Here is a 14,560-nt window from a genome sequence, read left to right as displayed (position 1 = left end):
ATGAACATTTCTAGACTACCATAAATAATTTATACCTCACTACATCTATTTTCTCTCAAACCTAGTCTCTCCTTTTTCTGTTTCATTGTTGAAACTGTTGAATAATCTTTTGTTTTTACTTACCTCATGTGTACATGTGTGATGGACTAAGTAAAATCAATTATTATGAATAAAAAATAAATTAGGATAGAAGAGGGACATGAAATTGGATTTGAGATTAGTGGTGTAATTGTGGACATGATAAATATCCATTAAATAAATAAATGAAAATTTAAATATTAAATCATATAAATGTACAAAATACTAATATCTTACCTAAAATTTTCTTTGATGGCAATTCTAATCTATGATGGAATATATACAAGTGTAATCTCAATGGTGAATCTGTAGGAGAGTAAGGCTTTTAATGTTTCATATAGCTTAGTACCTAAGAATAATTATATTCAGACACCTCTTTGGCTACCTTTCTGTGTCAATAAAAATTAGATAATTATTAGTACAACCAAGTATTTTCATTGATTTTCCATTTGAAAGAACCAGTTAGGATAGCTTATTGTTCTAAGGTAACCAAATAGTAATATAAGTTTAGATTGAAATTTAAATTAAGAATAAGTAAAAATTTATTCAGGTAAAAAGTAATTATCTTTGAACTATTAAAATTTCAGAGACTGTAATCACAATTTGAATAACAGAGAATTCTTAATTCCTGTGTATCAGGTTAACAATGTTACAAAAGATATTGTAACAGGCTAGACTACATTATTAAGGTTCTGATTCCTTAAGCTTCCTCAAAGTAACCCATTCAGACACCCTGATTTTGGGACACATCCCTAATGTAAATCTCATAATAAGAAGTCAGATCAATATTGGGGTATGTCCCGTGAGCCTCACATTAATAATGCCTATGGAGAGAGGAACAGAAACACTAAGTTACCATGAGAACTCCTGGAAACCTGCTGTGTACTCCAAACTGATGAACAATGAGAAGGCTTTTCAAAATCTGTTGTGCAAGATCAATAAAAGGGGATATAACCCTCCTTCTCTCTGTATTTCTCTATTCCTATTTAATTATCAGCTCTATGAGTATCTCTAATTATAACTGTAGCTTTCCGAGGTTCTCTTATTAATCAATCATTCCATTAAATTATCAGAATGAGAATCTCTTCTGTTGAGATCTCTTAAGTTCTGAAACACTTCTATGGCTGTATAAGCTTTGCTGAATTGTCTCCGATGTGTGTCTCTTGACCATAAATACTAATGCTGATTTCTTTTCCTCTCAAAATATGGCACAAAAATGGAACTTCTCAGAAAACAAAATTACCATGAGACAAAGGTTCTCACCGTATAGGTTGAGACTCAGTTTCTGTTGAATGAAAAATTTACAGGGATAATCTGAGAATATTATAAAATACAGATATTTAAATTGCAATTAATAATAGAAGCAACATGACATTTTAAGAAAACAAAAATAATTTTAATGTTGAGTGTGAAGACAATATGTGGAAGTTTATTAAACTGTTGCAGAATTAGGAAGATTAAAAACCACTGGCAAAACATACAGTAGTCAGAAATGATATACTATAAATTCAAAGAAAATGATTTGCAATTTTAAACAGTCACTCAGCAATTTAACTGCATTAATATGAACAACTTACCTTACTGTAGTGACTGGTGGAAACAGATGCAGACAAGCAGACACTATATACTAGGTGAAGATGACAAGCCTAAAAAATCAACCCTGAAAGAAAGATGTAAGAAATATTACACAGAATGAATGGTTTTTATTTAAGAAGATATATGTAAGTATATATATATATATATATATATATAGTTACACATATATACATATGTGTATATATATATATACACATATATTTTGTTTAATGAAAAAGGAGTTTATGAGTTTGATGGAGAGTGAGAATGGGTACGTAGTACGGTAAGAAGGGCAAGGAAATAAAGAAAGGTTGTAACTAAATTATATTCTGTTTTTTCAATAATTTATTTACTTTACATCCTGATTGCAGCCTCTGTTCCCTCCTCTTTTCCAAATCTCAAACTCACAAATTCCCCTTGCAACACTACACACTCTACTTCTCCACAGAAAATGGGAAACCCATAGTTGTACCAGCGTGCCTAGCACCTCAAGTTACAGCAAGAATAAGTGTATCCTCTGCCTCTGAAGCCTGACAAGGAAGCCCTACTAGGTTAAAGAGATTTAAAAAACAGGCAATAATAGTTAAAAACAGCTACTTCTACTATTGTTTGGGGAATTACATAAAGTCAAGGTTGCACATATGCCTCAAATATGTAGGAAACATAGGACCAATCCATGCATGTACTTTGGTTGGAGGTTCAGTCTTTGTGAGTCCCAATGGGTGCAGGTTAGTAGACTTCTTAGGTCTTCTTGTGATGTCTTTGAGACCACTGACTTGCTCAATCCTCCCCCTACATTTTGCAAGGATCCAAAGATCTGTCTGATGTGCGGATCTAAATATTTACATCTGTTTACATCTGTTTTCATCAACTGCTCAGGGAATATTTCCAGAGAACAATTATGCTGGGCTTCTGTCTGCAAGCATAGCAAGATATCATTAATAGTGTCAGCGGTTGGCTCTCTACCATGTTATGTGTCTCACATTGAGCCAGTATCAAAACTAGAGTGTTAAAGTACTATTGAAAATTATTGAATGGTTAGTGGTCACCATGACATAAGGAAATACAATACATGGTTCAATACAGTGTTTGAGAACCAGTGACAGGAAATAGAGTAGACGTAAGAAAATAATGTAATGATTGAAAATGGTTTGGAATTTCAAGAGACTGAATATAATTTAACTACACCAACGTAAACAACTTGCCCCACTGTAGTGACTGGTGAAACAGATGATGGCAAGCACACGCTGTATATTCCGTAAAGACTACAATGTTTATATATGTATGTATATATGTATATAAATACATATGCAGGTTATATGAATTAGCAAAACAGGAGGACATGAATATACCAGAGTGTGAATGTGTATATGGAAGGTGTGGAAAGAAAATGATGATACTGTGAAATCATAATCTCAAGAATCAAAAAAATATAAAAGAGGGGATACATTTGAAGAAATGTTCTTTCTATAGGCCTATAGATAATTTCTTTACTTCATTAGAATTCATATAATAGATTTTCCAGAAGAAGAAGAAGGAGAAGAAGAAGAAGAAGATGAAGAAGAAGAAGAAGAAGAAGAAGAAGAAGAAGAAGAAGAAGAAGAAGAAGAAGAAGAAGAAGAAGAAGAAGAAGAAGAGGAGGAGGAGGAGGAGGAGGAGGAGGAGGAGGAGGAGGAGGAGGAGGAAGAGGAGGAGGAGGAGGAGGAGGAGGAGGAGGAGGAGGAGGAGGAGGAGGAGGAGGAGGAGGAGGAGGAAGGGAAAGAGGAAGGGGAAGGAAAAGGGGAGGGGGAGAGGGAGGGAAAAGGGGAGGGGAACAGGAGGGGAAGGGGAGAGGTAGGGGAAAGGGAAGGAGAGGAAGAATGAGAAGAAGAAGCACTGTAAACAAATATATTAGGCCTAAACATGCTGCAATGCACACCTTGATTGGAAGAGGGGGACCTTTTATTTCCAAGAGTTGTTAATAGGAGAAAATAAACTATTTCTAAAGTCTACCATTTTCCCCCTGATAGCACATCTTTGAAAACAGGAATAGCAACAAGGTGACAAGTAAAATCAGGAACCAAGCTATCTCCAGCCCTGCAGCCAGCTCCACCCTTCTTTGCAACATCAACTTTTAAGTTAAAGAGAAGGCCCAGAGGTTGACAGTGCTAATCTCTCTTCCAGAGATTATCAAATTAAATTCCCAGCACTCGTATCCTTTTTTTTCTCAAGACTGGTTCCTCCCTGTTTTATGGCTCACACAGACTTATCACCATCAGCTCTACCCAGTGCAGGCACAGTGCTCACTTTCATCCAGGGACACTAGAAGGTCTAAGGCTGGGGCCTTCTATGGCCCTAACCAGGATTTCCCTAAACTGAGAGGGGAGTTCCCAAAGAAAGGGCACTATTGTTGGACAGACTAAACAGTAGAGGCCCCAAATGAACAGATGTATCCATCATCAAAGCTTACAAGAGATTCCTGGTCACTCATATTGTTCAGTAAATGGCTATTGTTCTTGCCACAAGACATGCTTGCTCCCTGTCTGAACATATATTGTCTCAGAGTTATAAAGAATAGGTCTCCACTGACACTATCCTGCAACAATCAGCCCACTGAGAGGCAACAACCACACACTTTCATGTGCTGTATGACAATCAGGGCAGATACCTAACACCAAAAAGTTCTTTTCAGCACTGACAAAGGTCAAGAGACTAGCTCAAGGCCCCCATAGGGAACCCACATGGTTTGGGACTTGAACACAATAAAGGATAACAAACATCTCCACATTTACCACCAGGCCCTTTCAGCAGATCTCAATAATTATTTGACCAAAGTTTAGATATGATATTAGACATAATATTGATAAAAGTCCAGTGGTATTCCATACACAGATCATAAAGACTACATGTGCTAGGATATATGCATATAAACACCCAAGAAAACAGAGAATTCTAACACAGTAGCCCTGACTTTCATCCATTACTTAGTGCAAGACATTTAAAATAAATTACAATTTCAAAATAGATTTAAACAGTCATTGTATTTATTAAAAGTTACAGAGATAGTACAAAAAAGTAAAGATTAGCACAGGATACACATCAAATAGAGATTTGGATAGAATCCTTCAAATCAACAAAGCCTCAGATCCAAAAAAATATTCCAAGCTTCAATAGATTACTAAAAGGTGATTAGCTAAAGGGGTCTGGCAAACTCTATGACCATAGAAACAACTGGAGGCTTATTTATCAAAGAAACTAGACCCAGTGACAACAGGATGGCCACATTGCCCACATATTATTATAGCCACATCACTGTTGTATAAAGGTAAAAGTAAATTAACTTTGAGATAAAATTTGATCATGACTACCCCCTTGCAATTAAAGGGGTACTCAAGCACCCTTCTGAATGATGGCTCCGTAATGCCTACATGATTCATTATCAGACTTTTCTAATCAGCTCTGGCTGAGTTATTTTACAGATGCCAGTTTTCCTGAACCCTATGGCATGCCTACCCAAACGTGACTTAAATTTTACACTCCATCAATGTGACAAGGTTCTGGCCCAGATTCACAGTACCTGACCTCACTAGAGAGACTCTCTTCTTTCAGGGACATAGACGCCTAGTTTACTAACAGAAGCAGATTCAACCATGACGGCCAGAATAGAGCAGGGGCAATTGTGACTACAGAAATGGAGGTAATCTGGAATCAGTCTCTTCCTCCAGATATTTTAGCTCAAAGGGCCAAAATAATAACATTAAAACAGACCCTCATCATGGGAAAAATACTGAGTTTTGACATCTACAGTGACAGATATATATTTATAACTGTTCCATTTATATAGAGTCACTTGCTAGAAAGAAAGGCTCCTAACAACAGAAGGAAAAACTGTCAAAAATAAAAATAAAATTCTACAGGACACCAAAAAGAACCAATGTCTAGAGGTAACAACTTGGCTGACAAGGCTGCTAAGGAGGTAGTCTTACATGAAACAGCCAACTCTTGATTGGCCACTGTCCTAACTGAATGACCCAAAACAACTGATACATACAAGAAAAAAAAATGAATAGGCCGGTGGTGATCAACTAAACTTAAGCTAATATTATCTAGCTCTTTAAGAAGATCTCAACTCAGAAAAATTGACAGAGTCACTGGCATGAGAATGAACTAAATGACATACACAGAGAGACAATGTAAGCTGACTTTCAAAGATATACACAACACTCTTGAGGTTAAAGTAAAAAACTTTAAAGCTTGCTAGCTGACTAATACTCTCAAAAACCATCAAAATACCCAAATTCTTGTCTATAAGTTAAGAAACTGGGGGCCTACTAAAAAATTAATTTTAAAAGAGATCAGGCAGAGAAGATATGGCTATAAGTATCTACTGATATTCATAGATATTTTCAAATGATAGACAGAAATTTTTCCAACAAAGACTAAGATTGCAATGATAATGGCTAAGAAGTTGCTAAAAGATATCTCATGCAGGTATAAAATTCTCTCACATAATATTTTCAGAGAATGGACCAACATTTGTGTCCAAGCTAAGTCATGATGTAACAAAATTAATTGGGTAAGGTTAGAAATTTCATTGTACACGCCAACCCCAAAGTTTAGGCAGATAAATAATAGATATTAAAATAAGACATTATATATAAATATATATATATATATATATGTATGTATGTATGTATGTATGTATATTAGCCTTGGGGACTGGTGTAAACTAAATGATGATCCTTCCCTTTGCCTATATTAGGAGAGGAATTCTCTTTGCCAGATGAGACTAACCCCATTGAATATTGTATAATGTCTATCTTCCCCCACTATACCTGACCTTCAGATGACAACTATTTCAGAATTAGAAGATAATAAACGCATAGCTAATGTCAGAACAACCCAGTAGGCTCAACAGTATGCTTAGCCTAAACTGAGTACCCTCTATAAAACAGGCCCAGTTCTACAACCACACAACTTTCAACCAAAAGACTGGATCTATGTGAAGAAATTTCACAAGGGACTCACAAGAGCCCAGGGGCAAAAGACCTTTATGTCATCCTGCTGACCAGACTGACTTGGTTATGTTATAAGGCTAGACCCACATTTTATAAATTGGTTAAGAGCTCAATATAAAATATCTGAAACAGCACATATAGAAGGTTAGATGTAGGTCTGGCTTTAACCCTATAGACCATATAAGGACCAGGTTCCTGCCTGGAGAAGATCCCTCAGTCACAATAGTGCCATTTACAATTGAACAATACCCATCATTCATTCCACTTAGATTGTTTTCCCTAAACAGATATAGTGGTTGTGTTGAAAGTGAGTGACACCATATGTACATAGAGAGGTCCTTAACTCCTCTACCCAAAGTAGTTCTATATTTTAGTCCAGTTAGTGCCCCCAAAAATTTATTATTCAGAAGATCGAGTGCTGAGAACTCTGGTAAGACACATTAAAAAAGAACTCAAGAAGTAGACCCCAGAAAACTGAATAACCCTATTAAAAAATGGGGTACAGCGTTAAACAAAGAATTTTCACCTGAAGAACTTCGGATGGCAGACAAGCATCTTAAAAAATGCACATTTTCTTTGGTCATATGGAAATGCAAATCTAAACATCCCTGATATTTCACCTTACACCACTCAGAATGGCTAAGATTAAAAATTCAGGAGACAGCAGGTGTTGGCCAGCATGTGGAGAAAGAGGAATACATCTCCACTGCTGGTGGAGTTGGAAAATGGTACAACCACTCTGGAAATCACTTTGGCAGTTCCTCAGAAAACTGGGCACGTCACTTCCAGAAGATCCTGCTATACTACTCCTGGGCATATACCCAGAGGATTCCCCAGCCTGTAATGAGGATATATGCTCCACTATATTCATAGCAGCCCTATTTATAATTGCCAGAAGCTGGAAAGAACCCAGGTATCCCTCAACAGAAGAATGGATGCAAAAAATGTGGTATACATAAACAATGGAGTACTATACAGCCATTAGAAACAATGAATTCCAAGAACTTTGGAGCAATTGCCATTTGGTAAACCTGCTCACATGCTAGGAATAAGAAGGGCAAGAAATTATATTGAGTTTAGCCAACGTTGTGGAACTTACAATCTAATTCTATAGAATGCTCAGTTATTTCCATTCTTCTCTAAGAAATAAGCTTTTCTCTACCAACCACTGGTATTCTACTGCAGGCCTATTAGCACTTCAGCAGAGAGAGGAACTGCAACCCTGACAATATGTCCAGTAACAACTTAACCACCATGTATTTAATCAACATGTCCCTCAGGTCTCTAAATTCCAAGAGAAGCCAAGTATAGTTTCAGCAGTATGCACGGACCCATTTGGAAAAACCTTCCCACCATAATCTATGCCTCTTTGGATTTTATAAATCTGCCACAGAATAGAAACTTGAACTTCTCTATTCATGAATAAAAGATGGCCTCCTGAAGAGCTATTGATGGCACCTGGAAAAGCATTTGTGGTTTAGTGGAATTGAGTCCATCAAGTACAACCCTTTGCTGAGACACCCAGAGGAGAGAGCCCCAAGAACCCTCAGCTAAAAGAAGGGTGTGGTTTCCCCATTAAAACATGGGCTAAGATGATCAAGCAAAAGCATGAGTGTGCTCAGTACCCTGCTTGCTCTCTGCCAGTAGTGTCTGCATCTAAGTTCTCGAATTTGGACTCTGCAAGATTTAATGTGATTAAGGCAAACACATAAATGCTTTATGACCTGCCTTGGCCCTGTCAGAGTTTGGACTGCTTATCCATGAATATCATTACTTGGGAGTGTCTTCTATTTTATTTCTGATTTTTACCTATAAAATATTTTCCTCAAAAAAAAAAAAAAAGAAACAATGAATTCATGAAATTCTTAAGCAAATGGATGGAGCTGGAGAACATCATACTAAGTGAGGTAACCCAGTCTCGAAAGATCAATCGTGGTATGCACTTACTAATAGGTAGATATTAACCTAGGAAACTGGAATACCCAAAACATAATCCACACATCAAATGAGGTACAAGAAGACCGGAGGAGTGGCCCCTGGTTCTGGAAAGACCCAGTGTAGCAGTATGAGGCAAAACCAGAACAGGGAAGTGGGAAGTGGTGGGTGGGAGAACAGGTGGGGGAAGGGGGTGTATGGGACTTTTGGGGAGTTGGGGGCCACAAAAGGGGAAATTATTTGAAATGTAAATAAAAAATATATCGAATTAAAAAATATAGAAAAGAAAAAAGAAGAAAAGAAAGAAATTATAATTTTAAAATTGGTAATAAATTCTCTTCACAGAGCATGCAGAAGAAATAAATACTTGGTAAAAAAATTAAACAATAACATGCAAAAGTATGCTGAAATAGAAAATGTATTGTTTAATTAAACTTTAAAAAGTCAAAAAAAAATAGACAGAAAAGGGAACCAGATGATCCCGTACTATCTCCTTAGGCCTAGCCAGCAGGACTAGCCAGAGTAGACACATGAGATAGACAGATGAAATAGATGTTACCATAAAAATTTACAATATCTTAGAGACAAACCAAGATCAAGTCCCAGTATCAACCAGTTAGTATGGCCTAGCAGAGGGAAGAATGAATAGACAGGGGAAACCTGTGCTTCAAATCCTATGCTCTCCTGACCTGAGCACGGTCTGAGCAATTAGCACTCCCTCTACTTGATGATTGCCCCCACCTAAGGAAAGCAAATGCCAGTGTGGGGAACAGATATAAAAAACCAGCATGCCCTAGCCTCACTGAAACTCACACCCACTTTTGATTAGCAAACAATATTCTCATGTGCAGATGGCTCACGTTCTTTAAAGAAAAAATACAATAACAGTAACATGATAATTACCCATGATTGGACAATGACAAAGAGAAAATTAAGTGTTCTTAGACACCAGTGGCCAGTTGTAAAAATGCAATAGCTTCTGATAGTACAAGTTATTTTCCCAATTTGGAAAGATCCCTTTCCAGCTTCACAGATGTGCTCTACTGTCTAAACAACCATTATCATGTTTGAAGAATATACCCTCTCTTTTAATACCAAGGCTGAAAATTCCTTGCTTAAGGTTTTTTTCCATTTATAATCCTCTGTCATTTAAACCTGGGGTTCACTCAACTTTATTATCAAAGTTGGTGGCCCAAGCTCAAACTTGAATAAAGGCTCTGATATGATTACAATGGACTTTGATTCCTGGTGGTCACTTTTGAGTTTTACACACAGGGCACAACAATAGTAGTAGTAGTAGTAGTAGTAGTAGTAGTAGTAGTAGTAGTCGTAGTCGTAGTCGTAGTCGTAGTCGTAGTAGTAGTATAGTAGTAGCAGTAGTAGCGACAGCAGCAGCAGCAGCAGGGGAAGCATATTTCTGTTTACATTCTAATGTAAGACAGAAAAAAAGAGAACAGAATTGCAAGGGTGTTTGGCACAGAGCATCTTACAGGAGTGGGAAGAAGAAACTCAAATAAGATATTTTATGAAACAACCCTATAATAAAATGAAGCACCACAAAAGGAGGTCTTTCTTACCAAATGTTTTAGCTCTACCATTTCTCATATTCATGTTGACAGGGAGAGGTGCAATTAAATAGCAATTATTTACATAGAAAGTCATGAAGGGAGTGTGAGAAGCATCAAGTCTCCAGATTCTGTTAGATATTGAAAGTTAAGATGAATCACATTTTTTCATATAAATTGAAGACTGATGACTCTGTAAAAATGATATATCAGTTGTGTCAGGGGCAGATATACATCACCAACAAATGAAATTGGCACTGAATGACTCTAAAGATAACTGTGGAAAATCCAGATATGAAACCCCACACTATCTATTTCTATTGGCTCTGTCTCCTGCAGCTCCCAGGAGCAGCACACCCTTCTCTACTGAGCAGCATGCAGCCAAGCCCTGGCTAGAGCCTGGATCCAGCTCAGACCCAGACTCCAACCAGGAGCCTGACTTGCAAAATCCCTGTGTTCACGGACTTCTATTATCTCTGTTTGTCTATGATTGGTTGAGGGTGTGCATTCATATGAAGAAAGGAGCTAGGACCAATCAAAAGAGAGCTCTCAAACCAAGTGATAGAGATAAAAAAAATCTATTGTATCTAGGGAGATTTAAAGCAAAGCTTTTGTACTGGCTCTCTCCTCTCTCTTTGAACACTGCAGCAGAAACAGAGAAATTGAAAGGAAATGGATAAGATATCATTTAATCTTGGCTTTGGCTCTAATGAACATTAAACAAAAACAGCCAGCGGCACGAGGTGGCTGAGCATTTATCTGTTCTCTTGGAAATAGATCCTGGCTTTTCACTAGAAAGATTCCATTTTGCTCTAGACCATTCTGATCTGAACCTGATTCTTGACTGGAAAGTGCAGCTTGATGCTTAGCTTAGCAATATAGCTATGTTATTCTCCTCCCAGGTGATTATTACATACTTGATCTTCATCCTTGATTAGAACATTCTTTCCATTAGAGAACCTGTAATATGCAGCTTGCAGTAGAGAAGGAAATGTTGATTCAATACTCTTCAAGAAAGATACTTGGTGTGTTTGGATTGTCATAAAAGGCCATGAAGGCTAAAAAATCATTTAGAGATTATTTCTGAAAATAAATTGTTAAATACGATATGAATTTCATACTGCTTTGTGTTATTTATACTCTCTGTCTCTGTCTCTCTCTGTCTCTCTCTGTCTCTCTCTGTCTCTGTCAATCTCTCTCTCTCTCTGTGTGTGTGAGTGTGTGTGTGTGTGTGTGTGTGTGTGTGTGTGTGTGTGTGAGTGTACATCATGCACACACAGGTATTTTTTAAAGTGAGCAGGGCATAAATTTTTTCAAGGACACATGACAGTCAGAGGATAAACTCTGCTATTTCTTCTCTGGTGCCTAATTTTAAAAACAAATACTTCATGTTCTGGCCTCAAATAAAGAAGAGTCCCCTAAACCTTCAGAGACTTGAAGACCCAGGGAATGCAGAGGTCGGGTGGTATAAGGGAGATTTATGGGGTTGAGTTCATTTTCTTGGAGATGGTGGAGGGGGAATGGAATAGGAAAGTATCTGAGGGCAGAATGGGAGGGAATAAAACAACTGGAATCATAAAAAATGGTTAAAGTTTAAAAAAATGAAAGAAAGAAAAATACTACAGGAACAGAGAAGCAAAAAATAATTCCAATGGGTAGGAACATGTGGGCTTCAGACTGTTCCAGAGGAAGCCTGGTCATTATGGAACGCTGACTGCACTGTCAGCAGAGCTTGCTATGTGGATGGAAGCAAGGCCAGGAATGGCTAGGCTGTTGAACCTGGTCTACCTCTACCCTGGCCAGTTCCAACCCGATATATGACACAGAAAGACCATTGAGTCTCCCTATTTAGCATGGGCTCTTTAGTGGCTCAGACCCTGAATTTGGAATGTAAATCTTCTTTATCATCACAGCATGACTTAATTTTTCCCTTACTTTGCTTTGGAACGAGTAATAAAGTGTTCCACGCACATTTATTCCTGGCCAGTAGCACTGGGATTCGGAATAACTAAAATAGTGTTTTATGACAAGCCCGTGAAATGAGATAGACCTAGCGAGTACCTTTTATAGCCTTTCTTGGGTGTTGCAGAGTATTACCAGCTGTGTTTTGAACTGTTTCAAGAAGGGATGAAAAATGTCTAGTGTACCTCTCACAGACATTTCACCTGCCCCAAAATTGTTTATTGACAACTTACTCTGTGCCAGGGCCAGTTCTCGGTATTAATGATGAAGATTTGATCACAAAGAAAATAAACTATCAGCCTGCAGAATTCTTATTGCAGTGAATAATGGTTTATGGTATTCTGTTGTTGTGCCACTTATTTTTTTGTGTGAACCTGAACCCTGGTGTCTATATGTGCTTTTCTTTTTTTCTTTGGCTATAGTCCTGTTTGTTTCTTTTGTCTTATACTGATTTGTTTTATTTCAAATATTTATTATAATAATAATTATTATTAAAATTAATGTCTACATTTCATTAGAGAGAGAAGTAAGAAGTGCAGATTTGGGTGGGTAGGTAATTGTATGATGTAAAAGAAGTTGGAGAAAGGTAAAACAGAAATATATATTATATGAAATCAAATCTATTTTCATTATAAGGAATAACCCTCCCTATAATAACTGGTCAGTCAATGTTTAAGCTCTGACCTTCCTCTCAGAAATTTAGGTTGCCTGATGAAAGATATAAATAAACAGCAGTTCTCCTCACAGTAGGTCTGTAAAGGGAGGCTGAGGAGCAGTACATCTCCTATCTCTATGAGATGCTGAAGGGTGAGATGAATTACACTTATGTCACATAAAGTCAAAATACAGGGATTAATAATATATATCTTTCTTAAATTTAGAATTCTCTCATGAGAGCATCCCAAGTGTAAAACTCCCCTCCCTCCAATCATCTCAGTCAACTCCCTCCCTGCTTCCCTCTCCTCTGGAAAATGTGTTCCTCCTTTTCCCCTCAGAAAAGAGCAGGCTTCCCATTTATATCAACTAAACACAGCATCAAAATGCAATAACACTACAAAAATCTTTATATTATGGCTGAATGAGGCAACCCAGGAGGAGAAAACAAGTACCAAGAGCAAGCAAAAAGAGTCAGAGACATCCAGCTGACTATGGGCAGTGCCACAGAAGCCACAAGCTAAACAAGCAGACACATACAAAGGTCCTAGCACAGATGAATGCAGGCTCCATGACTATGGCTTTAGTCTCCTAAGCCCCTGTGAACGATATATTTTAAAAGAGTGTGGCATCATTTAGCAAGTACCTGGCTATGCTGGATTTGCATTTATACTGCTTCCTGGCACATCTTAATAGAGTCCCTGTCACTGCTATTTAGGTTTTAGTCAGTTCCTAGCTAGAGCCTGGAACCAGCTGAGAGCTGGACTCTAGCCAGGAAACTGACTGCCAAAATCCCTGTGTTCACGGACTTATTCTAGATCAGTTTGCCAATGATTGGCTGAGTATGCGCATTCACAAAAAGAAAGGGTTTAGGACCAATCAAGTTAGAAATCTGAAAGCTTGTTGTGTAAACCAAGAACATACTGTAACCATGGAGATTTTTATACAAGCTTGTATGCATCAGTCGCTCCTCCGTGTGTGCTGTATCAAGTAGGGACAGTGACATGAGAATGATTACATGAATGCAATTTTGGACTCTGGTTCTTCTTGACAGAAGAAAAAATAGCCAGTGGTACATGTGGCTGAGCACATATCTGGTTGCTTGGAAATAAGTTCTGCCCGTCTATGACGAAGCATCTTTGTCTGTCTTGACCTTTCTGATTGTCATATTCTGCTGCCAGGTACAGGTACAGCTGCTGCTGACACATTCTACACAGCTGTACCTCAGTTTTTAAGCACTATGATTATGATCATGAGTTTTCACACTGGATTCAAACTTTCTGTATATTGGAATGACTAGACTACAGAAATCATTGATTTGTTTTAAAATAAGAATCCACTGCATCAAGAAAATATATATTAGTCTAATATAACATCAATTTATAAACATTTGTCTGAATAAGCTAAGGTAAATTTAGTCTTCTCCACTCATAAAGAAACTACTCATTGTAAAAGATCATTATTTCAGAAAACCATAACCAATTAAATTATAAAGCTGTTCAGCTAATACTTCCTCTCTTCTAAATACTAACTTGTCAAATTAGGGCTATGTAGGCCATGTATCTCTAATAAAATCTTGGTATCTTCTAAGGCCAAACATTACTTAAGAAAAGAGATTCTCCCTTCTTAACCAGTCCATCAAATGCAAATGACAAATAAATTAGGAGTGAGGTTTTATGAGGATTACACCAGACCTGCTAAAACTTTATCTACCTTGATCTGTTCAAATCTATTATGTGCAGATTTTACTTCTCACAGCTGATGCATGCAACTCTACTCTTGTGACTACTACCC

The sequence above is a fragment of the Apodemus sylvaticus genome, chromosome 1, assembly GCF_947179515.1.
Source record: "Apodemus sylvaticus chromosome 1, mApoSyl1.1, whole genome shotgun sequence".
Classification (NCBI taxonomy): Eukaryota; Metazoa; Chordata; class Mammalia; order Rodentia; family Muridae; genus Apodemus; species Apodemus sylvaticus.
The sequence above is the reverse complement of the archived record's forward strand: the minus strand, read 5'-3'. Positions refer to the sequence as shown.